At 48.5% G+C, this 22,576-nt stretch overlaps 1 long non-coding RNA gene across 6 annotated transcripts in view; it reads right to left on the bottom strand.

The window, feature by feature from the left end:
- The window catches only part of LOC110259137, a 49,830-nt gene that overhangs the window by 3,923 nt on the left and 23,331 nt on the right, over nucleotides 1-22,576 (bottom strand). For 4 of the 6 annotated variants that reach the window (XR_002341330.1, XR_002341329.1, XR_002341328.1 and 1 more), the window contains 3 exons: nucleotides 18,613-19,168; nucleotides 7,732-7,894; nucleotides 2,060-2,100 (listed from right to left, as the gene is read on the bottom strand). This is a non-coding gene — a long non-coding RNA (uncharacterized LOC110259137). Of the gene's footprint in view, nucleotides 1-2,059; nucleotides 2,101-7,731; nucleotides 7,895-7,988; nucleotides 8,310-18,612; nucleotides 19,169-22,576 lie in introns of those variants that run through there. The other 2 variants (XR_002341332.1, XR_002341331.1) reach the window with 2 other exon arrangements.

Genomic DNA, 22,576 nt, shown 5'->3' with positions numbered 1-22,576 from the left:
CTAGAGATTAAGCCCTTGTCTGTTGCATCATTTGAAACTATTTTCTCCCATTCTGTAAGTTGTCTTTTTGTTATCTTTTGGGTTTCCTTTGCTGTGCAAAAGCTTTTCAGTTTGATGAGGTCCCATGGGTTTATTTTTGCTCGAATTTCCATTGCTTTGGGAGACTGACCTGAGAAAATATTCATGAGGTTGATGTCAGAGAGTGTTTTGCCTATGTTTTCTTCTAGGAGTTTGATGGTGTCCTGTCGTATATTTAAGTCTTTCAGCCATTTGGAGTTTATTTTTGTGCATGGTGTGAGGGTGTGTTCTAGTTTCATTGCTTTGCATGCAGCTGTCCAGGTTTCCCAGCAATGCTTGCTGAATAGACTTTCCTTTTCCCATTTGATGTTCTTGCCTCCCTTGTCAAAGATTAATGGACCATAGGTGTCAGGGTTTATTTCCGGGTTCTCTATTCTGTTCCATTGGTCTGTCAGTCTGTTTTGGTACCAATACCACACTGTTTTGATGACTGTGGCTTTGTAGTATTTCTTGAAGTCTGGGAGAGTTATGCCTCCTGCTTGGTTTTTGTTTCTCAGGATTGCTTTGGAAATTCTGGGTCTTTGCTTGTTCCATATAAATGGATTGTTTGTTCTAGTTCTGTGAAAAATGTCATGGGTAATCTGATAGGGATTGCCTTGAATCTGTAGATTGCTTTGGGTAGTATGGCCATTTTTACAATATTGATTTTCCCAATCCCGGAACATGGAATATCTTTCCATTTCTTTACATCTTCTTTGATTAAGGTTTTATAGTTCTCGGCATATAGGTCCTTTACCTCCTTGGTCATGTGTATTCTGAGGTATTTGATTTTGTGAGGTGCAATTTTAAAACGTATCGTGTTTTTGTATTCCTTTTCTAATGTTTCATTGCTGGTATACAAAAATGCAACTGACTTCTGAATGTAAATCTTATATCCTGCTACTTTGCTGAATGTATTAATCAGTTCAAGTAGTTTTTGGGTTGAGTCCATAGGGTTTTCTATGTATAGTATCATGTCATCTGCATACAGTGACAGTTTTATCTCTCCTCTTCCTATATGGATGCCTTTTATTTCTTTTGTCTAATTGCTGTGGCTAGGACTCCCAGAACTATGTTGAAGAGCAGTGGTGAGAGTGGGCATCCCTGTCTTGTTCCAGATTTGAGTGAGAAGGCTTTCAGTTTTTCCCCATTGAGTATTATTATATATACTGTTAAAATCAAACAGTCACAAATACTGTGTATATAAACAAATGACTACATAACACATCCTGTTGTCTATACTAGCATAGTTACAGTATGACAAACTTATGTATTCACGTTACATAATCTCTGTATTCATTCTGCACAATCTGTTACTCAGTCTACAGATTCTGCCTCACATCCTAATATTCCGTCTGCACAATCTCTCTTCTGTTGTCCACACATTCGTTCTGCGTCACCTCTATTATACACGCATCCTGGATGTACTCACTCTGCATGATTCTATACTCATCTGTTACATATTCATTCTGCATCATCTGTCATATACTCAGCACGTTCTGCGTCATCTCAGTTACACATTCGCTCTGCATGATCTCGATTCTATACGCCACATAACCTCATAGTTATTCTACACAGTCATTGTACATAGTATCACATCCTCATTGTACATGCTACAGACATCATTATTTACCGTATGTCTACCTTGCTTCTGGGATTGAAAGTGTCAGGGGAGGTGTGGACCCCTTTCCTGAACTGCGTGCTGAGAACTGCGTGACCGCGGGGAGGACCAGGCAGGCCTGTTCTTACTGCTTAGTTCCCACCGGGGCTGAGGGTGCCCCGGGCCCCTGTCCCCTCTGAAGCGGACAGGGAACTCGCCCTCCACTTGCCCCATGTCCCCGCCCCGGGGCTCTGGGCACAGAAGCGCCCCCATCGCCCCGCTCCTCACACGGCAGAGCCCCCGCCCCCTGCACGTCACCTCTCCACGCGTGACGTCGCCCACGTCCCACCCCTGCCGCTGGTCCCCAGCCTCGAAAGGGCCGTTTCTCCTCCAACCACCCACCTCTCCCGCGATGTCCGCGGCTCCGTAGCCTCTTGACAAGCCTGTGAAAAGGTAATTTTTAAGTAAACCCGCTCCCTCTGCCTCTCGATCCGGTTCCTCCCCCAACCCTGAATGACGCTGCTCCCCGGGGTCTGATCCTGGCGTCTCCCGGATGCGCTTGACTGAGCCAGTGGATTCTGCAATCCGTCACCTTTACGGAAGATCCAAAATCTGTAGCTGCCCCCAAAGGGGAGTCAGTCAGATACAGAAAGACGAATACTGTAGGACCTGACTCAGTTGTGGGATCTAAAAAAAAAATGCAACACATTCGTGAACACAACACAGAGGCAGCAGACTTGCGGAGAACAGACAGTGGTTTCCAGGGCGAGAGGGAGCAGGTAAGGGGATTAAGACATACACAGAAGTCTGCAACAAATATATAAGCCACGAGGATATATTGCAGAATTCAAAGAAGATCCATGCATCCCTGTGTTCACTGCAGCACTGTTCACAACAGTCAGGACAGGGAAACAACCTAAATGTCCATCGACAGAGGAATGGATTAAGAAGATGTGGTCCACAGACAGTGGAGTACGATTCCGACATAAAAAGAAGGAAATCATGCCACTTGCAGCAACATGGGGAGACCCAGAAATTCCCATCCTAAGTGAAGTCAGACAGAGGAAGACAAATACCATATGAGATCACTTATGTGTGGAATCCAAATTATACAACAAACTAGTGAATAATAAAAAAAAAAGCATCAGACTAACATACAGAGAACAAAGTAGTGGTTTCCGGGGGGAGAGGGAAGGAGTAAGATGGGGGAGGGGAGAAAGAGGTACAAACGACTATGCATAAAATAAATAAGCTGCAAAGACTGTATAATATATTGTATAATGTAATTCAAAAAGTACATGCGCCCCTAAGTTTACAGCAGTGCCATTTACAACAACCAAGATGTGGCAGCAACCTAGATGTCCATGACAGAGGAACGGCTTAAGAAGATGCAGTACATGTATACAGTGGAATATTACTCAGCCATCAAAAAGAATGAACCAATGCCATTTGCAGCAACATGGATGGACCTAGAGATTCTCCTACCAAGTGAAGTCAGTCATACAGAGAAAGACAAGTAGCCTATGAGATCATGAATATGTAGAATCTAAATTCTACATAAACTAGTGCATATAATGAAAAAGCAGCATACAGAGAACAAACCAGTGGTGACCAGGGGGGAGTGGGAGTGGATGAAGAGTACAAACTATTGGGTATAAGCTACAAGGATAGATGGTACAGCACAGGGAATGGAGTCAGTATTTTACCGTCACTATAAATGGAATTTAACCTTTAAAAATTGTGAACCACGTTATTAGACACCTGCAATTTATAGACTATTGTACGGCAACTATAACTCAATAAGGACCGTTTTTAGTCTGTAGCTCCATCCGTTAAACCTCTTTTCTGAACTTGCTGTGTCCCTGAGAAAGTTCCCTTCCCCACTCAAAACACCACACCTACGGGGCCACCTGAAATTCGGCCTCTGGAAAGTTTATTTCTGTGCATGACGCGGGGGGGGGCGGTCTCCCCTTTGTCCCACCTTAACACTAGCAATGCTGTCACATGGGCTTGTGACACATTTCCAGGGGGTTACCCAGATCTTCAGGAAATTTCGGTTTCTCTGTTTCTTTTTACGGTTGCACCTGCAGCATAGGGAGGTTCCCAGGCTGGGGGTTGAATTGGAGCTACAGCTGCCGGCCAACCTCACAGCCCCAGCAATGCCAGATTCAAGCTGAATCTGTACCTACACCACAGCTCACGGTAACACCAGATGCTTAACCTACTCAGTGGGACCAGGGAGCGAATCCCCAATTCTCATGGCTACCAGTCAGTTTCTGAACCTGCTGAGCCACAGCAGGAACTCCCAGGAAACTCCAATTTCAAGCATACATTTTTCTTCTTTTCCCAGGGTGCTACTTTTTTTTTTTTTAAAAAAAAGGACAGTGAATACTAAAATAGTTAATGTAAATATCTCAAAGTGAGTTATATTTTAAGAAAAATAGGGAAATCTAATGAAAAAGGAAAACTACTTTCTCAAAGTGGGCTATGGAGAAGTTCCCTGGTGGCACAGTGGGTTAAGGCTCTGGCATTGTCATTGCAGCAGATCAGGTCACTGTTATGGCGTGGGTTCGATCTCTGGCCCGAGAATTCCCATGTGCCATGAGCACAGCCCCCCAAAAAGAAAAAAAGTGGGGTATTAAATCAGTAAGCAGAACAGTGGTGGCCAGTGGCCAGGGCTGTAGGAAGAGAATGAGCAACAGTGGAGCAGAAGCAGCTGGAACTGCACACGACTCAGTCCAGGGGCTGATCCTACAACTGAGCACGTGGACCAAAACTCGCCGCCCCCCACGTCCACCTAAAAGGGCGGCTTCTCCTGAGAAGAATGGGGTCTTAGTAAACTCGAAAACCAAAGGCACCTAATCCTTTCATCCCTTTTATCCTTTAGCAAAACTAAATCAAGGGACTAAGGATGAGTGAAGATAAAAGTGAAAGAGTCGGGAGTTCCTGGGCTACAGGTCAAATCGGAGCTGCACCTGCCGGCTACACCACAGCCACACTGGATCTGAGCCACATCTGCCAACTACACTGCCACTTGCCACAATGCTGGACCCTTAACCCACTGAGCAAGGCCAGGGATCAAACCTGCATCCTCATAGATGCTAGTCAGAGTCTTAACCGACTGAGCCACAGTGGGAACTGCTACGGAAATCTTCGTAACAGGTAGATTGTAGCGAACGAGGGAGCATCAGTATTGGGGCCTTAACTGCGACCAGCGCACATGCTCACGATGTTATGTGGGAAATGGGTGTGGGACCTGTGGGTTTCTCTGTCTTATCCTCATAACCTTTCTGTCAACCTGAAATGATTCTGACTTTTTAAAAACTCATGGTTTACCAAAATCTCTTTCACTCCTGGATATATATCTGAATAAAACAAAATATTCAGTTGAAAAAGCCAGATGCATCTCAGTGGTCACAGCAGCACTATTCACAACAGCCAAGACCAGGAAACAACCTAAATATCCATTGACAGAGGAATGGATCAAGAAGATGTGGTCCATAGACATAATGGAATATTACTCAGCCATAAAAAAGAAAAAAAAACAAGGGCATTCACAGCAACACAGATGGACCTGGAGAGTCTCATACTAAGTGAAATTAGACAGTGAAAGACAGGACTTCCTTGGGGGCACAGCAGGTTCAGGGTCCTGCACTGTCATTGCAGCAGCTCAGGTCACTGCTGTGGCAGAAGTCTGATCCCTGGCCTGGAAACGTCCATAGGCATGGCCAAAATTAAAAAAAAAAAAAAAAAAGGAAAAGAGACAAATGCCACATGACAGCTCTTATATGTGGAATCTAAAATAGGACACAAATGAACTTATTCACAAGACAGACTCAGACACAGAGAACAGACTGGTGGTTGTCAAAGCAGAAAGGGCAGGAGAGGGATGAATGAGGAGTTTGGGACTCGCGGATATAAACCACGACAGAGAAAGCGGATAAACGACAAGGACCGACTAATAGCACAGGGAACTCTACTCGATATGTTGTAATAACTTATAGGGGAAAAGAAGCTGAAAAGATGTGTGCATATGTATAAATCAATTTACTGCATATAGGAAACTAGCAACATTATAAATCAACTACAATGAGAAAAAAAGATTAGCAAGCAAAACAGGAAAACGACGGAACAAATTTTCACATATTGAAGTGTGAGGAAGTTATTCTGGTTTATATATGATTTAATTTGAACTTTAGGCTAAACTAAACAGTCTGTGGCCCGGCAAGCATGCGTTGTACATCTGCTTTAGCCATGAAGCAAAAGTACACTTAAGGAATTCCTGTTGTGTCTCAGTGGTTAATGAATCCGACTAGGAAGCATGAGGTTGCGGGTTCAATCCCTGGCCTCGCTCAGTGGGTTAAGGATCTGGCGTTGCCATGAGCTGTGGTGTAGGTCACAGATGAGGCTCAGATCTGGCATCGCTGTGGCTCTGGCATAGGTAGGCAGCAACAGCTCCAATTAGACCCTTAGCCTGGGAATCTCCATACGCTGCTGGTGCAGCCCTAAAAGGAGAAAAGACGGAAAAAAATAAAAAAGTACACTTAAAAATCAGAATGGAGTAAAAGTGGTTCAGACCTCCAGATGGTGCTGGAGGTCAAGTGCCAAGGTGAGTTCAGCTATGTGAACGGAAGCTCAACATTGATCCATCATCAGGGACCTTCAAAGCAGAACCACACGGAGGAACCACCTCACACCTTTCAGAGTGGCCACCATGGAAAAGAACTCTTGCATGATCTAGCAAGCCACTCCTGGGCTTATGTCCAAGAAACCCCCAAAGAAGTCATTCAAAAAGATCCATGCACCCCTATGTTCATAGCAGCACTCTTCACAATAGCCAAGACACGGAAGCTACCTAAGTGTCCACTGACAGAGGAATGGATAAAGAAGATGTGAAATTTTATATAAACATATATGAATGATGAAATATTACTCAACCATGAAAAAGAATGAAATCATGCAATTTGCAGCAACATGGACGCAACTAAAGTTTATCAACTAAGTAAAGTCAGAAATAGACAAATACCATATACTGTCACTTCTATGCAGAATCTAAATAATACAACAAAATAGTGAATAGAACAAGAAGATGCTGACTCACAGACACAGAGCAAACCTGTGGTTTTCAGAGGGAAGGGGGAGGGGAGTCAGAGGCACAAACTACTGTGTATAAAATAAATAAGCTACAAGGCTCTATTGTACAGCACAGGGAATAGAGCCAGTCTTTTATAATTACCTATAAGTGGAATAAAATCTTTAAACATTATGAATCAATTTATTGTACACCTGAAGCTTATATAATGTTGTACAGCACAGGAGACAGAGCCAATATTTTATCACAACTGTAAATGCAGTGGAACCTTCAAAAATGGTGAATCACAACAGCCAAGACTCAGAAACCACCTAAATGTCCATCGACAGAGGAATGGATTAAGGTGTTGTGATATATATACACAATGGAATACTACTCAGCCATAAAACGAAAATAATGCCATTTGCAGCAAGGTGGATGCAACTAGATATTCTCACACTAAGTGAAGTCAGTCCAAAAGAGAAAGACAAATACTGTATGATATCACTTCTATGTGGAATCTAAAATATGGCACAAATGAACCATTTACAGAGCAGAAACAGACTCTCAGAGACCAGACTTGTGGTTGCCAAGGGTGTGGGGACGGAGAGGGAGTGGGATGGATGGGGAGTTTGGGGTTCATAGATGCAAACTAGGACATTGAGTTCCCACCGTGGCTCAGTGGAATCTGACTAGCATACATGAGGATACAGGTTCGATCCCTGGCCTCACCCAGTGGGTTAAGGATCCCAGATTGCCATGACCTGTGGTGTAGGTCACAGATGTGGCTCAGATCTGCTGTGACTGTGGTGTAGGCTGGAAGCTGCAGCTCCAATTCAACACCTAGCCTGGAAACCTCCATATGCCACAGATGTGGCCCTAAACAGACAGACACCCACACACACAGAGAAAAGGAGAAGCGTATGTGGAGACTGGGAGACAGTGAGAGGCATGGAGATGAGAGCTGAGTTTTAAGGAACATTTCTTTGCAACTGAGACCTACCCCGGCAGCCTTTCTCGTATGGCCGGATGCCCCGGGAATGAGGCTTCTTGGGCAAGATGGCTTTGCAGGCTGAAGATGACGGGACTGCATCACCTCAGCATCACTCAGGAGGATGTCACAAGCTGTCGCTCTCAGGATCCTTTACACCCAATCCAGGCAGGTGCTGGGAAGCATAAGAACAGTCTCTGGTGACAAAAATCGAAAGAAGAGCACACGAGGGTTCACCTCCAGGCTCCCCGAGTCTAGGAAATACCCACAGGATCCGACAGTTCTCTTTTCTCCAAACGGGAGAGGCCCCAGGAGTGATGGAGAGGAAGGCAGCGGGATTGCTTCCCTGGAGAGAGAGGCGCGAGGATGGACAGAAGCCCGTGTCCCTCCGTCAGAAGAGAAGCATCTTTAAGTCTTGTGTGGGGAGTGGACGGTCCACAGGGACCTGCTGGCGAGCACAGGGAACTCTACCCAGGATTGCGTCATCTCCCCTGTGGGCAGAGCATCTGAGAGCGAATGGATGCGTGTGGATCACAGAGTCACTTTGCTGCCCAGCAGAAATGACCACAACCTTGTATGCCGACTCTCCTTCGATGAAACGGAAAACTGTGAAAAGTTAACCCCAAGATGACGAAACTATTGATGTTTACTTTTTATCATTTTAGGGCCGCACCCGAGACGTATGGAGGTTCCCAGGCTAGGGGTCGAATCAGAGCTACAGCTGCTGGCCTACACCACAGCCACGGCAACACCGGATCCTTAGCCCGCGGAGCGAGCCCAGGGATCAAACCTGCATCCTCATGGTTCCTGGTCAGATTTGTTGCCGCCTCACCACGACAGGAACTCCAAAACTACTGATTTTTAAAAGTTAACCATGAAGAAACCAAACCACTGAATGTTTCTGAACAAACGTTACCATAAAAAAAATCCAAACCACTGAATATGTATGTATTTTCAAACGTTCACAACCACGAAGAAAACCAAGCCACCAAATTCTTTAACTGGACAAACCGCATGGAAAGAGGGTTCTGCCAAGAAGACACACCCATGGCCAATGAGCACCTGAAAGGATGCTCGATGTCGCCCATCATGAGACAGGTGCGAAGCAGCAGTAAAACACCGCCTCCCCCTCACCAGGACGGCTATGAACAGAAGCAGAATCACCTGATTCTAAAGGAACGAATGTGTCATAACCAAACGCACATCCAGATAGTGTGTTTAGACCCGTGGCTGTTACTTCTTTGTGAAGTTTTTATTTTTCTATTAGAGCTGATCTACCACGTTCTCTCAATTTCTGCTCTGCAGCAAAGTGACCAGCTATACATAATATGTACATTCTTCTCCTCACATTATCCTCCAGCGGATTTCATTACCCGGGACTGGACACTGTTCCCTGTGCTGTACAGCAGGACCATGGCTGTTACCCTAAAGCACACGCCACTCCAGCATCTTCTAAACACCTGCATGTTTTCCGACCATCTCAGCGTTCCAGAGTCCAGCTGAGGGTGTCTTTTTCACAATCTGGGTTCTCTACCCTTGATGGAGAAAATCTGCATGCAAATAAAGGTGATAAAAAAGGAATGGGACATGCACAAAGAGATTCCTCAATTCTAGAAAAGGGACCCTCAGACACGGTGGGTGGGACGCAAATTGGTGCAGCCGCTGAGGAGAACAGGAGGGAGGGTCCTCAGAGAATGAAAAATACAAGCGCTGCCCAACCCCGCAACTCCACTTCTGGGCATGTATCCAAGGAAGTGAAAGCAGGTCTCAGGAGGTCCCCTGTGGCTCAGTGGGTTAAGACACTGCCATCGTCTCTGTGAGGATGTGGGTTTGATCCCTGGCCTCGCTCAGTGGCTTCAGGATTCGGCGTTGCCGTGAGCTGTGGTGTAGGTCGCAGGCGCAGCTCAGATTCAACCCCTAGCCTGGGAAATCACGTATGCCACGGACCCAGTCCTAAAAGTAAATACATAAGCAAACAAATAAAAAAGGGGTTCCCTGGTGGGTTAAGGATCCAGCATTGTCGCTGCTGTGGCACAGGTTGATCCCTGGCCTCGCCTGGGAACTTCTGCATATGCTGCTGTTGCAGCCAAAAGCATTAATTACAAAGGAGGAAAACAGTGGAGGAATGACACAGACAAATCAGAGAGAAGGTAGAAACATTTGAGTCGGTGCCTGCAGGGAATTTCGGGACCAGGCGTCCGTACTGCTTGTGGGGACACAGTCATGGTTTGCACCGCCGTGACCGTGGGGGGCAGACAGCTCTGGTTTTCACTGACCGTCAGATCCTTCAGCAAGAAGGTTGACGTGTGCTAGGAACCCCCCAGCCTCTTCCCGGGCGCTGGGGGGGGTCACAGTTTACTCAAAGCGCTGTTGGCCTGTCATGAGGAGGCTTCACTCCGCCTGGTCTGGTCCCCAGGGAGGTCCCCAGGCTGGACGGGACAGACCCCAATTAGGAGTTCACCAGCCGCATATATGCAGTATTTCTCTCCAAGGGCAGCCAGAACAAATCAGCACACACGCTACAACGATGCCCCCTTATCATCTCACAGGTCTGGGGTCAGAAGCCTCCCGGGGCCAAGACCGACGTGGCTGTGGGGTGGGTCCTCCTGGAACCTTCAGGGGAGAATCTGTGTGGTACCTTCTTCCAGAGACCACACACCTGTCGGGCTCCACGGCAACCTTGCCCAGCCTCCCGTCCCGAAAGGAGGGACCTTCACCTGGTCACGGCTCCTCCCTCTACCCTCCTCACCCACTTTATTTTGTTAATTCTTTTTAGGGCAGCACCTGCGGCACATGCAAGTTCCCAGGCTAGGGGTTGAATCGGGGCTGCAGGGTTGAATCGGAGTTGAACTACGGCCAGAGCAACGCCAGATCTGAGCCTCACCTGCCACCTGTGCGTGAGGCAACACCGGATCCTTAGCCCACCGAGCAAGGCCCAGGATTGAACCTCTATCCTCCTGGACACTCTGTTGGGTTCTTAACCTGCTGAGCCACAACGGGAACTCCCCTCACCCACTTCTGAGGACCCTGGGCTTACAATGAGCCCATCTGGATAATCCCAGGTTGCTGCCATCTCAAGGTCAGCTCAGGGCCAAGCCTAAATCCACCGGCATCTGTAACCCCGCGTCACCACAGCAGGTAACATGCCCGCCTGTCCTGGGCACTAGGAATTAGGAAGTGGACATCTTTAGGGTCATTGTTCTGCTGACCACACATGGTCCCAAAGGGACTGGGCTGGGACCCAGACCCACGCTCGCTGGTAAAATTAGTATCATGATCAACTTCCCACCAGTGACTCTCTTTTTTGGCCACACCCACAGCATGTGGAAGTTCCGGGTCCAGGGATTGAACCTGCGTCACAGCAGCAGGGACGTCAAGTCCTTAACCCACTGAGCCACCAGGGAACTCCCTGATTTCCTGCCCAAGTTGTCTGTAAACTGTCAAGAACCCTTCCTCCTCCAGGCAAGCATGTCAAAGAGTTTAATGAGGCTTAACGGGTGGCTGCTTCCCTGTAGAAAACCTAGAGTCTTAAGCAGCCACAAAGATGATAAAGCAGTTTCTCTTCTAAAACACGGACTCGGACAGAAAGCCATGCCCCTGAAAACAGGCAACATGTGGGGAAATAAAGCACATGCAGCTCAGTGTGATGCAAGAACTATACTGGAAAAGGATCTGAGAAACAATGGACGTGTGTGCATGTGTCACGGACTCACTCTGCTGTGCACCTGAACCTAAACATTGTAACTCAACTCTACTCCAATACAAAATAATGTTTAAGTCAATATTTTGTGTTTTTTTTTTCCCCAGCTTTGAGATGGGACTGGCTTAGTTTCAGTGGCTACATGATGCTCTCGGACCGTGACACGAGCTATGTCGTGTCATGGGGCAGTTGTATCCGATGATTTGTATGTCGTGCCTCGTGTGCCGTCCGTCTGGTTTCGTGTCATGTTCCCCACTCAGCCATAAAAACGAATGAAATAACGTCATTCACAGCAACATGGATGCAACTAGAGATTCTCACACTAAGCGAAGTTAGAAAGACAAACACCATATGATGTCAGTTCTATGGAAGCTAAAATATGTCACAGATGAACCTGTCTGCAGAACAGAAACAGACTCCCAGACATGGAGACCAGACTTGTGGTTGCTGAGGGGTCGGGCGGGGGATGCAGTGGGGAGTTTGGGCTGAGTTGATGCAAACTGTGACACTGAGAATGGATCAGCAGCGAGGGCCTGCTGTCCCGCACAGGGGACTCTGTGTCCAATCACTTGTGGTGGAACATGACGGAAGATACTATGCAGAAGTGTGTGTATAGACGGATGACGGCGTCACTTTCCTGTACATCAGAAATGGACAGAACAGTGTAAATCCGTGATAATTTAAAAATTAAAGAAAAAAAGAAATTGACTGTGTCAGGAGACACGGACCAGGAGGTACTCCCTCTGCAGGAACCATTCCCGGGCATCTGTTTCCATCGCTGAGCAAGATTTACTCAGACACGTGCATTCTGAGTTTAGTCCTATCCCATGATTTTCTTTAGAAAGTGCACCAACTGCCCTGTGGAAAGTAAATGCAGCTGCCTTTTCCTAGTGTGTCCTGCTTAAAACAATTTGGGACAATCTCAAATGACTTTAGCTCAGCAACATCCTCAGTAGCTGGAGTACCAGGCGGAGGACACTGAGACATCAAACGAATGGAACAGAGATGTCGTTTCCGGTGCTGTCTGCCCACACGTGGAAGGGGACTAGTGTCCTCCCGTCCCGAAGACCGAGTCTTCAGCAGGAACCTGACGGGTGTGGAAGAAACTCACTGGATGCCCTAATTCTTGGGGTAAAACCCACGTATTATGCACGTCCTGTTGGTGGGAGTGTAAATCCGTGCAGCCCTGACAGAAAACAGTACAGAAGTTCCTCAAAGCTCTAAAAATAGAAGTATGTCCCCGCAATCCCACTCCTTGGCATCGACCCAGACAAAACCCTAATTTGAGAAGCTCCAGGCACCCCTGTGTCCATTGCAGGACCGACCTAAATGTCCATCCACAGAGGAATGGATAAAGACGACGTGGTCCGTGGACGCAATGGAATACGACCCGTCAAAAAGAACAAAACGAGGCAGTTGGAGCGACACGGAGGCAGCTCGAGATGATCGCACTAAGTGACGTGAGAAAGACACACACTGTATGATGTCACCTATGTGTGGAATCTCAAAACATAACGAGTGAACGTACATGCAAAACAGAAGCCGATTCGCAGACACAGAGGACAAGCCAGTGGTTCCCAGTGGGGAGAGGGAAGCAGGAGGGTGATCTGGGGGGGGAGTCAGAGGACGCACCACGGGGTATAAACTAAACCACCCACAAGGAGATGCCGCACAGCACGGGGACACAGCCAGTGCTTGATCACAACTGCAAGTGAAGGAGAACCTTGAAACACCGCGAATCGCCGTTACACACCTGTAACACAACATGCATGTCAACGACACTTCAGTTCTTCAAATTTTAAAGGCAAAAGCACATAGCAGTTACCGCTGCCGGGGAGGCAAGAAGCGATCCTGCTTGTCTCTGGCATGGCTGGTTTGACCCCTGCCCTGGCGCAGTGGGTTAAGGATCTGGTGTTGCCACAGCTGGGCTGCAGCTCAAAGTTGATCCCTGGGCTGGGGAACTTCCAAATGCCGTGGGTGCGGCCAAAAACCAAAAACCAAACAAAACAAAAACCTAAATAAAAGCACGTAATATGAAATCTACCCTCACCAGACACCGCATAGTACATGATGTACACAAATCTATGTAACTTTTATACAAATAGTCATTTATATAATTATACACACCGTCTACACATGCCCGCTGCTGTGTGCACACACCTTTCAAAACAGCGTTTCCTACTGGAGCCAAACGCTGGATGGAGACAGGGCAGGGGGGCTCTCCGGCATCTGATATTACATTCTCCCAAGGCGAGTACATTCGCATGTGACTGCCACATGTCAAAAAAGGCAGGACAGAAAGCGTAACAGTCCACCCGTGATTCATGTGGAATCATGAGGATTTCGCAAAAAGGACGCCCAGGAGGAAGGATGCCAGGGGTGAGTTTGGCTTCTCCTGTCTGGGCACTCAGCCCGGGCTGAGGCAGCCGCCCCCCTCCCGCTGGCACAGGCAGAGCCTATGCCTGACCCGTGGCGACTCCATCACGGAGGCAGACGCACAGACTCAGGAAAAACCAGTCAGATGAGCAGAATGGCTTCTGTACTCGAAACACCCGACTCGTAGGGAAAACTAACGCATCAGGAGTCATTTCTTTGGGGGTATTGGGAACGGCTTTGGCACAGGGCAGGAAATTGAGCTGCAGAATAAATTCAGGGTCACGGTGAAAGCTCTGGACGGCCCGTGTACCCCAACAGAAAAACGGACCTTATAAGAGATGGGGTCTGTGCACGGACCCAAGGGTAGGTGGTATCCGGCTGGGAAATCGTGCACGCGTGTCATGAGGTGGGGAACTCTGTCCCCCAGGACCTCCGGACGGGGCTGTATTTGGAGACCAGGTCTTTTTTTTGGTCTTTTGCCTCGGCATGTGTGTAGTCACAGCCTTAGTTTTGATGTGGCCAATAGGAATGTTCACTGACTGCATGTAAAGTACCAGGGCTCCAGGGCATGCTTCATCAACCCTTCCAAGGAGTCGAGGTGTTGGGGTTTCTTCTGTTTTTTGGCTGCACCTGCAGAATGCAGAAGCTCCCAGGCCAGGGACTGAATCCACGCCACCACAGCGACCCGAAGCATTGCAGAGACAACGCCAGATCCTTAACCAGCCGCACCACTAGGGAACTCCCAAAGTCGTTTCAATGCTCACTGGAATAGCCCGAACCAGTTTTTACGTAACTGTGGCCATGCTTTATGTCACAGGCCCTGGAAAATCTGGCCAAATCATTGGATTTCACATGTACCCATGCTTGACCCAGAGATGACCTGGGAGAAGGGCTCTTTAAAGAGGGGTCCTGGGAAGAAGAGGTCAGGACACAGACACGCACGGAGGGACGGCCCTGTGAGGACACGGCGGGGAGACGGCCGTCAACACACCCAGGAGAGAGAGGCCTTGGGAGGGACCTGCACTGCCTGGCCCTGGGGCTCAGACTCAAGCCTCCAGAACCGGGAAATTAATATCTATTTAAAGCCTCGATCTGCAGTACGTTTAACTCAGCCCAAGCAGACGAATTAATACATCACAGTTTGACAGACACACACTTTTGTTTTTGGCCGTGCCCATGGCATGTGGAAGTTCCTGGGCCGGGACAGACCCTGAGCCACAGAAGTGACAGTACCAGGTCCTTAACCCACTGAGCCACCAGGACACTCCTCAAGGAAACACTTTTATAAATTACAGCAATCAGAATGTCTGTAGGTCCCAATTATCAATTTGTGGGATATACCAGAAAACCTCCTGTTAGGGTCAATTAAAAAATGCTATTTATGTTTGAAAAAAGGAATTATGGAATTAAACGAAAAAGAAAAAAAAAGGGAGTTTCCTGGTGGCCTTGCCCAGATTCCACCTTGTCACGCCCGTGGTTCAGGTGCAATCCCTGGTCTGAGAACTTATGTAGGCTGGGGGCACAGCCAGTTTAAAAAAAAAAAAAAAAAAAGGCAACACAAGACATAATACATTTGGACAAGAACATGGCCTGCAAGCAAGACCATGCGAAGGTCGCAGTTCCCTGATTCCTATTTGAATTGAAAAGCATTTGTATCTTTTGGCCCCAAAGTGTCAATACGAATACTCGCAGCTGGCACTGTTGCCCACCAAATGCCACACAGCCCTCAGTGGGTGAGCAGGAGGCAAAGCCATCTCTGACCGGTAACCAAAAGGGGAGAATAAGCACCGACTGTGTACCACAGCCACACTGGCACCTGTAACCTACTGTATACACCAGCCCAGACGCCCCTTCCTGAAACCGTGGGAATTCCACCTGAGACAGGCTGGGACCTGGGACCCTTTGCTGCAGTGCTGGTACCAGGAAGGATCTGGCTCCTGGAGCAACAGATACAAAGAAACTCTAAGGGACTAAAAATAACACTGCTGTGCCCAGCCAGGCCAAGTATAAACAATAAGATAAAAAAAGACCAAAACCCAACTGCCCTGCCATTTCCAAGATGCCTGGAGTTAAAGTCCCGTCCTGCCCACCAAGGGGGTGGGCAGACCACCGGAGCCAGCCCTCCAGCCCCACCCACCCTCACCCCATCTAAGGGACAACCCCACCTCTGGGAGCTAATAAAGGGTATCTGCTCCCGTTCTCGCTCCCGCTACTGGAGCAGGAGCCCCAGGAAAGCCTTTGGAGAAGAACGTGGCTGTGAGGTCAACATCCCTCCTCTGACCTCTTCATTTTCTACTGATTCAAGACGGGTACCAGATGACCAGGAGATGAGCAGACAGATAAGAGATAAATATAGTTAATAGCTGTGATAGGTGGATGGGTAGGTAACAGACAATGCATCAATGACAGATATCGATAAATAGGGATAGAGAGAGATGATAGTTATAAAGATGGAAAATAGACAGACAGGACAGACAGGAGTCAGGCTGGGACCTGGGACCCTCTGCTGCAGGGCTTGTACCAGGAAGGCCGGCTCCTGGAGCAACAGATACAATGAAACTCCAAGGGACTAAAGGGAAGGGGGGCAGACAAAGTATAAACAGTAAGATACAAAAAGACCAAAATCCAACTATCACTTCTGAGATGCTAAGAGTCCAAGCAGGGTCTCCTGCCTGATCCCTGCACAGGGCTCCGCCAAGGGGGTGGGCAGCCTACCCAGCCACCCCTCCAGCCCCACCCACCCTCACCCCACCTAAGGGACCGGCCCACCTCCTTGGGAAGCGAGCCAGGGCCCCTGTTACTTGTTCCCTGCTGCAGCCGGAGCCTCAGCGAAGCCTGGCCTGATTCCCCCCTCTGACCCCATCCATTTCTATAGGTTGAAGAATCCAGGCACCCAGGCCGGTAACAGAGTGACCTGCTTGCCTGCGGGCACAGCTGAAGGCCAGGACCGTTGTCAGCTGCCTCTGTGCAGCTAAAGTTGTCACAAAATCACGAATCAGAATCTTGAGGAAAAAGACCCAGAAAATGCTCCTTTCCGTGGGCTGTATTTTAGTAACCAATTCCTCGTAACAACCTTTTCTTCCTCAGCAGAAACCACATTAAATTTACTTGCCAGAAAGAGAGTCACACACACAATTTTCTAAGACTCATGAGACTGTGAAATCCCTGCCATGAGCCCACCGTTACAGAATGAAATCACCTTGCGTTTTCTTAAATTTTTATCAGACGAGAGTTGATGGACACTGTTGTGCCAATTTCTGCTGTACAACAAAGTGACCCAAGCATACACACATATACCTTCTTTTTCTCTTATCATCTTCCATCCTGGTCTATCCCAAGAGACTGGACAGAGTTCCCTGTGTGGGACAGCAGGACCTCTTTGCTCATCCATTCTCCGTGTCCTAGTTTGCATCTCCTGACCCCACACCTGAAGAGTAAATTCAGAGAAATGAGAAAATGCAGAAACAAAGAAAAACAGTCAAGAAAGAATAATAATACTTGTCCATTCAACGAAGTCAAGTCCCTTTATTCTTCCTCCAGGACTATGGAGAATATTCTGAGCTGTGTCCTTGAGCTGTTTGCAGGTGCTAAAGCCCCCGCCAGGTGGAAGAAGTGAGCTGTATGCTGCCCACCAGCACGGAGGCCCCAGACCGGCTGGAACCAGAAGGTGGATGACGCTGACTCCCAGTGACCTCACCGCCCACCAGCCCGAAGAGTGTCCCCAAGCTGATCACACCCCGAGACCCTCCCCCTCGCTCTGTCTTTAACAACCTTCCCCTGAAGGCAAAGTGACCGAGCTAAAATGTCATCATTTCCCCTAAAGCTGAGACTTTAAAGACATAGGATCCCATTATCCCAATGTTGAAAATCAACTACACTTCAGTAAAATTTAAAATATTGAAAGAAGACATACGATTCCAGTCTTTAGAAAACACATCTTCACATCCAGACAGTATTTAGTATGGATTCCCCACCTCGCTTTGACAACTGTCCGACTCATTAAGAATTCAAAAATGCTAAGGTCCCGCTGCACAACACAGGGAACTATATCCACTTTCCCCGATAAACCTGAATAGAAAAGAATATACATAAAAACACGTAGGCTCTCCCGTCGTGGCTCAGCGGAAATGAACCTAACTAGTATCCGTGAGAATGCGGCTTTGATCCCTGCCCTCCCTAGTGGGTTAAGGATCCGACATTGCCGTGAGCTGTGGTGGAGGTTGCAAAGGCGGCTCAGAACCCCTGTGGCTGCGGCTGCGGTGTAGGCCTGCAGCTGTGGCTCTCATTCGACCCCTAGCCTGGGAGCCTCCATATACCACTGGCATGGCCCTAAAAGACAAAAAGGGAAAAAAACAAAACAAAACAAAAAAACCCGAGAACATATACACATGTATAACCGAATCACTTTGCTGTTCAGCAGAAATTAACACAACATTGTAAATCAACTCTACTTAAAAAAAAAATTCAGCCTGTTTCTTTGAGGGCTTTCAGATCAAGTCTATGAGTGACCACCGCCTGGGCTGGATAAAAAGATGAGGCAGGGAAAAAAAAAAAAAAACCCAGACTGATGGGCAGAGCAGGACCAGGAGTGCTCTGGGTTGTCCTATGCCATCCAGCACCACCACAGGCCATGTAGACAAGAATTCCTGGAGGTGTTACATTCTTCTTTGCTCTTTTTCCCCGGTGAACCTACTTGAAGCAGGGAGGCTGTCAGCCTCCCCTGCCTCCATGAGGCTGGACGGGATTGAACGCGACTCAGCAGGAGGCACGTGGACATCGAGCCCAGGCTGCAGACCCAGAGGCACCGGCCTTCTTACCTTTGCATCCAGTGGACGAGGAAGGATCCTGCACAACAGCCTGATGAAAAATAGCACCAGCGTTCCGTCATCCCTCGGGACACACATCTCAGACCTCCTGAGCGGCCAGTGGGGCGTGTAGAGTGCGTACTGGCTGAGACGCCCGATGCTCAGGCGACTGGGCACATGAGAAACGGTCAGATTTGTCACCGAGAAGAGGCTCCCCGTCGGACACGCACAGAAGCCAACCCACGGCACCAACTTTAGTAAGAGGAAGAGCGTTGCCGTGCGGTCAACCAGCAAGGAGCCCAGAAGCAAGGCTCTCCAACCTGTCTCCTCCATCCAGAGGCTGGGTGGAGTTCAAGGAGTTGGGGAAGCTGACTGGCTAGTCTTGAGTCAGGCCATAGATGCTACCCCTGTGGCTGAAGCCAGATGCTTCCCATTGAAAGAGTTCCTGCCTCATCAAGGGCGGCACTGGCAACTTTTCTGTTCTTTAGGTTCCGCAGACAGAAGATTCATGGTTCTGGGGTCGTCCTGGAGATGTGGGCTTCTGTCTTGAACAGGTACCAGGTTGTCCCTGTAAAATAACTCAAGATTTGATGAGTCAGCAACCTCCTCAAGGTGGCAAAACCAGTTGAAGCGGGTGCCGTTTCAAGGTAAGCAATCAACAACCCACTGAAGGGGCCAAACCAGCGGAAACTGGTTCATGATTCACGTGCTGTTTCAGACCAACTCCTGAAACCACAGCCGATGTGTCATGACACACAAATAAAGTCACTGCAACATTGTGCTTGAACATCAGGAAGGTGCAAAGAAAACGGCTCTTGGATTTGTTCTTCCATAAATGGGACCAAGGCTGAGAGGCTCCTGTTAACCCAGACAAGTAATGACAAAACTGCAAATCGTCTCTGCAAATTCAGCAGTGTTTTCCCTGAGCGCACCTCTGTGGGGCCAGCAGTTGAAGCGGTAGAGGAACTGGTTAAAAATGCAGTGGACCTTCTACACATAATAAATGCTGGGGAGGAGTTCCTGTTGTGGCTCAGTGGAAATGAACCCAACTATGATCCATGAGGATACAGGTTCCGTCCCTGGCCCCACTCAGTGAGTTAAGGATCCAGCACTGCTGTGAGCTGTGGTGTCAGTTGCAGATGCAGTTCGGATCTGGTGTTGCTGTGGCTGTGGTTTGTAGCTCCAATTTGACCCCTGGCCTGGGAACTTCTATATGCTGCAGGTGTGGCCCTAAAAATAAAAAAAAAAAATACTGGAGAGGGTGTGGAGAAAAGGGAACCCTCCTACACTGTTGGTGGGAACATAAATTGGTACAACCACTATGTAAACCAGTATGGAGGTTCCTCAAAAAACTACACGTAGAACTACCATGGGATCCAGCAATCCCATACCTGGGCACACATCTGGAAGAAACCCTAATTGGAAAAGATCCAAGCACCCCTACATTCATAGCAGCACTATTCACAGTAGTCAAGACATCGAAACCACCTGAAAGTCCATCGACAGAGGGATAAAGAAGATGTGGTCCTTCGCCTCCGAAGGTTAATCCCTGAGAAAGGGCCGGGGGACGCCTGGGAGGGGGGCTGGGCACCGAGACCTCGCCGCCGAAGGTTAGTCCCCGAGAAAGGGCCGGGGGGGCGCCGCCTGGGTGGGGGCTGGGCACCGAGACCTCGCCGCGGAAGGTTAGTCCCCGAGAGGGAGCCGGGGGACGCCTGGGTGGGGGCTGGGCACCGAGACCTCGCCGCGGAAGGTTAGTCCCCGAGAGGGAGCCGGGGGACGCCTGGGTGGGGGCTGGGCACCGAGACCTCACCTCCGAAGGTTAGTCCCCAAGAAAGGGCCGGGGGACGCCTGGGGGGGGGGGGGCTGGGCACCGAGACCTCGGCTCCAGAGATTAGTCCCCGGGCTAGGGGGCGGGGCAGAGCAGAAACTGCTTGGGAGGTCTCTAAACCAGTTGACGGGGCAGAGACTGCCTGGGAGACTAGAAAACAAAGCTGTCGCAGAGGAAGGGAACAATACTCTAGGGGCGGGGAAGGGGAAAGCCACATCAGAGGGAACCTGGGAGAAGAGCCTAGTCTGTGCCCGTGCTGGGGAGGGGAGAGAAGAAGGGGTGGGTCCCCATAGAATACCCCCCACGCCACAGCAAGCTTACAGGCCCACTAGCTAGCTGAAAACTGTGCTTCCCAGTGCATCCCCTCCCCCCACCCCCGCCACGCCCTATGCTCTCATGGACCTGGGGCTGCCTGCCATCCAGGAGGGCTGGCCTCAACAATTGCCTGAAGCCTACCACCGCAGGGGCTGTCCCTGCACAGGCCTGCTTGCCCTTTGGAGGGGCTACACTTCCGCAGAGCAGCACCAAACAGCACCAGCCCCCGAGAAAAGGCCTGCAGCCTAGAAAAGCTAGAACAAGCTTAGCCAGGCTGTGAATAGATCGGCCTAATTCTCCGACGGTTTTTCTGAGTCGGGTTGCCCCGGGGAGGAGCCTCTTCGGTTTCCAACGGCCCTGCTACCCGCCCAAGCCCCCAGGGGATGCTCTAGTGGACCAGCTGCATAGGACTGCCAGCTCCAGGCAGGACCCCCTGCAGCCCAGAAAAGCTGCAACAAGCTCAGCCAGACTGTGAAAAGATCCACCTACATTCTCAGGCTGTCGTCCTGAGTTGGGCTGCCCTAGGGAAGAGCCTCTCAGGTTCTCATTGCCCCAGATAGCTGCTCCAGCCCCCAGGGGGTGATGCACCCCTAAAAAGCAGCTGCCCAACACCGCCAACCCCCTGCAAGAACCCCACAGCCTAAAAACACCAGAGCAAGCTCTGCATGGCCAAGTGAAATCTACCATCGCGGTGTGGACCTCCCAGTCCTGTCTGCCCTCAGGAAGTCCTCCTTTGCTTCAAAGAAACACTGTTAGCCCCATCAACACTCCAGAAAAGCCACACTGCCTCAAAAAAGATTGACCAACAACGCCAGCCCTCAGGAAATATTCCACGGCAGTGACAAGGCAAACACTGCCCGATAACGGAGAGTACAACTCCCTCAGGAGAAAGAAAACAACAAGCAAGATGAAGAAGCTGAGAAACCACCCCCACTCAAACCAACAGGAGAACTCACCTAAAACAGTCAACAATGAAACAGATCTCGGCAGTCTGACAGACCTGGAGTTCAAAAGAGAAATAGTGAAAATACTGAAGGAATTAAGAGAAGATATGAACAGTAATGCAGATACCCTCAGAAAGGAACTAGAAAATATGAGGAGGAGCCAAGAAAAACTAGAACATTCATTTGCAGAGATGCAAACTGAACTAGGGGCAGTAAAAACCAGAATGAATAATGCAGAAGAACGAATCAGTGATATGGAAGATAGAATAATGGAAATCACTCAATTTGGTCAACAGACAGAAAACCGAATCAAAAAACTGGAAAGCAATATAAGAGACCTATGGGATAATATAAAGCGGGCCAATCTACGCATAATAGGAATTCCAGAAGGAGTAGAAAAAGATAAGGGAATGGAAAATATATTTGAAAAAATTATTGCTGGAAACTTCCCAAATCTAAAGGATACTGGATTCAAGATACAAGAAGCACAGAGGGCCCCAAACAAACTGAACCCAAACAGACCCACACCAAGACACATCATAATAAAAATGGCAAAAGTTAGTGATAAAGAGAGGATCCTCAAGGCAGCAAGAGAAAAACAGAATGCTACCTACAAGGGAACCCCCATAAGAATATCAGCTGATTTCTCTACAGAAACACTACAGGCCAGGAGGGAATGGCAAGAGATATTTAAAGTGCTAAAAGGAAAAAATATGCAACCTAGAATACTCTATCCAGCAAGAATATCATTTAAAATAGAAGAGGAAATAAAAATTTTTCCCAACAAACAAAAACTTAAAGAATACAGCAACACAAAACCCAGGTTAAAGGAAATATTGAAAGGGCTTCTCTAAACCAAAAAGAAAGGAAGGAAAGGGAAGAAAAAAGA

Source organism: Sus scrofa, unplaced genomic scaffold (genome assembly GCF_000003025.6).
Source record: "Sus scrofa isolate TJ Tabasco breed Duroc unplaced genomic scaffold, Sscrofa11.1 Contig905, whole genome shotgun sequence".
NCBI classification, from domain to species: domain Eukaryota; kingdom Metazoa; phylum Chordata; class Mammalia; order Artiodactyla; family Suidae; genus Sus; species Sus scrofa.
This window is presented reverse-complemented; position numbering and strand designations above follow the sequence as displayed.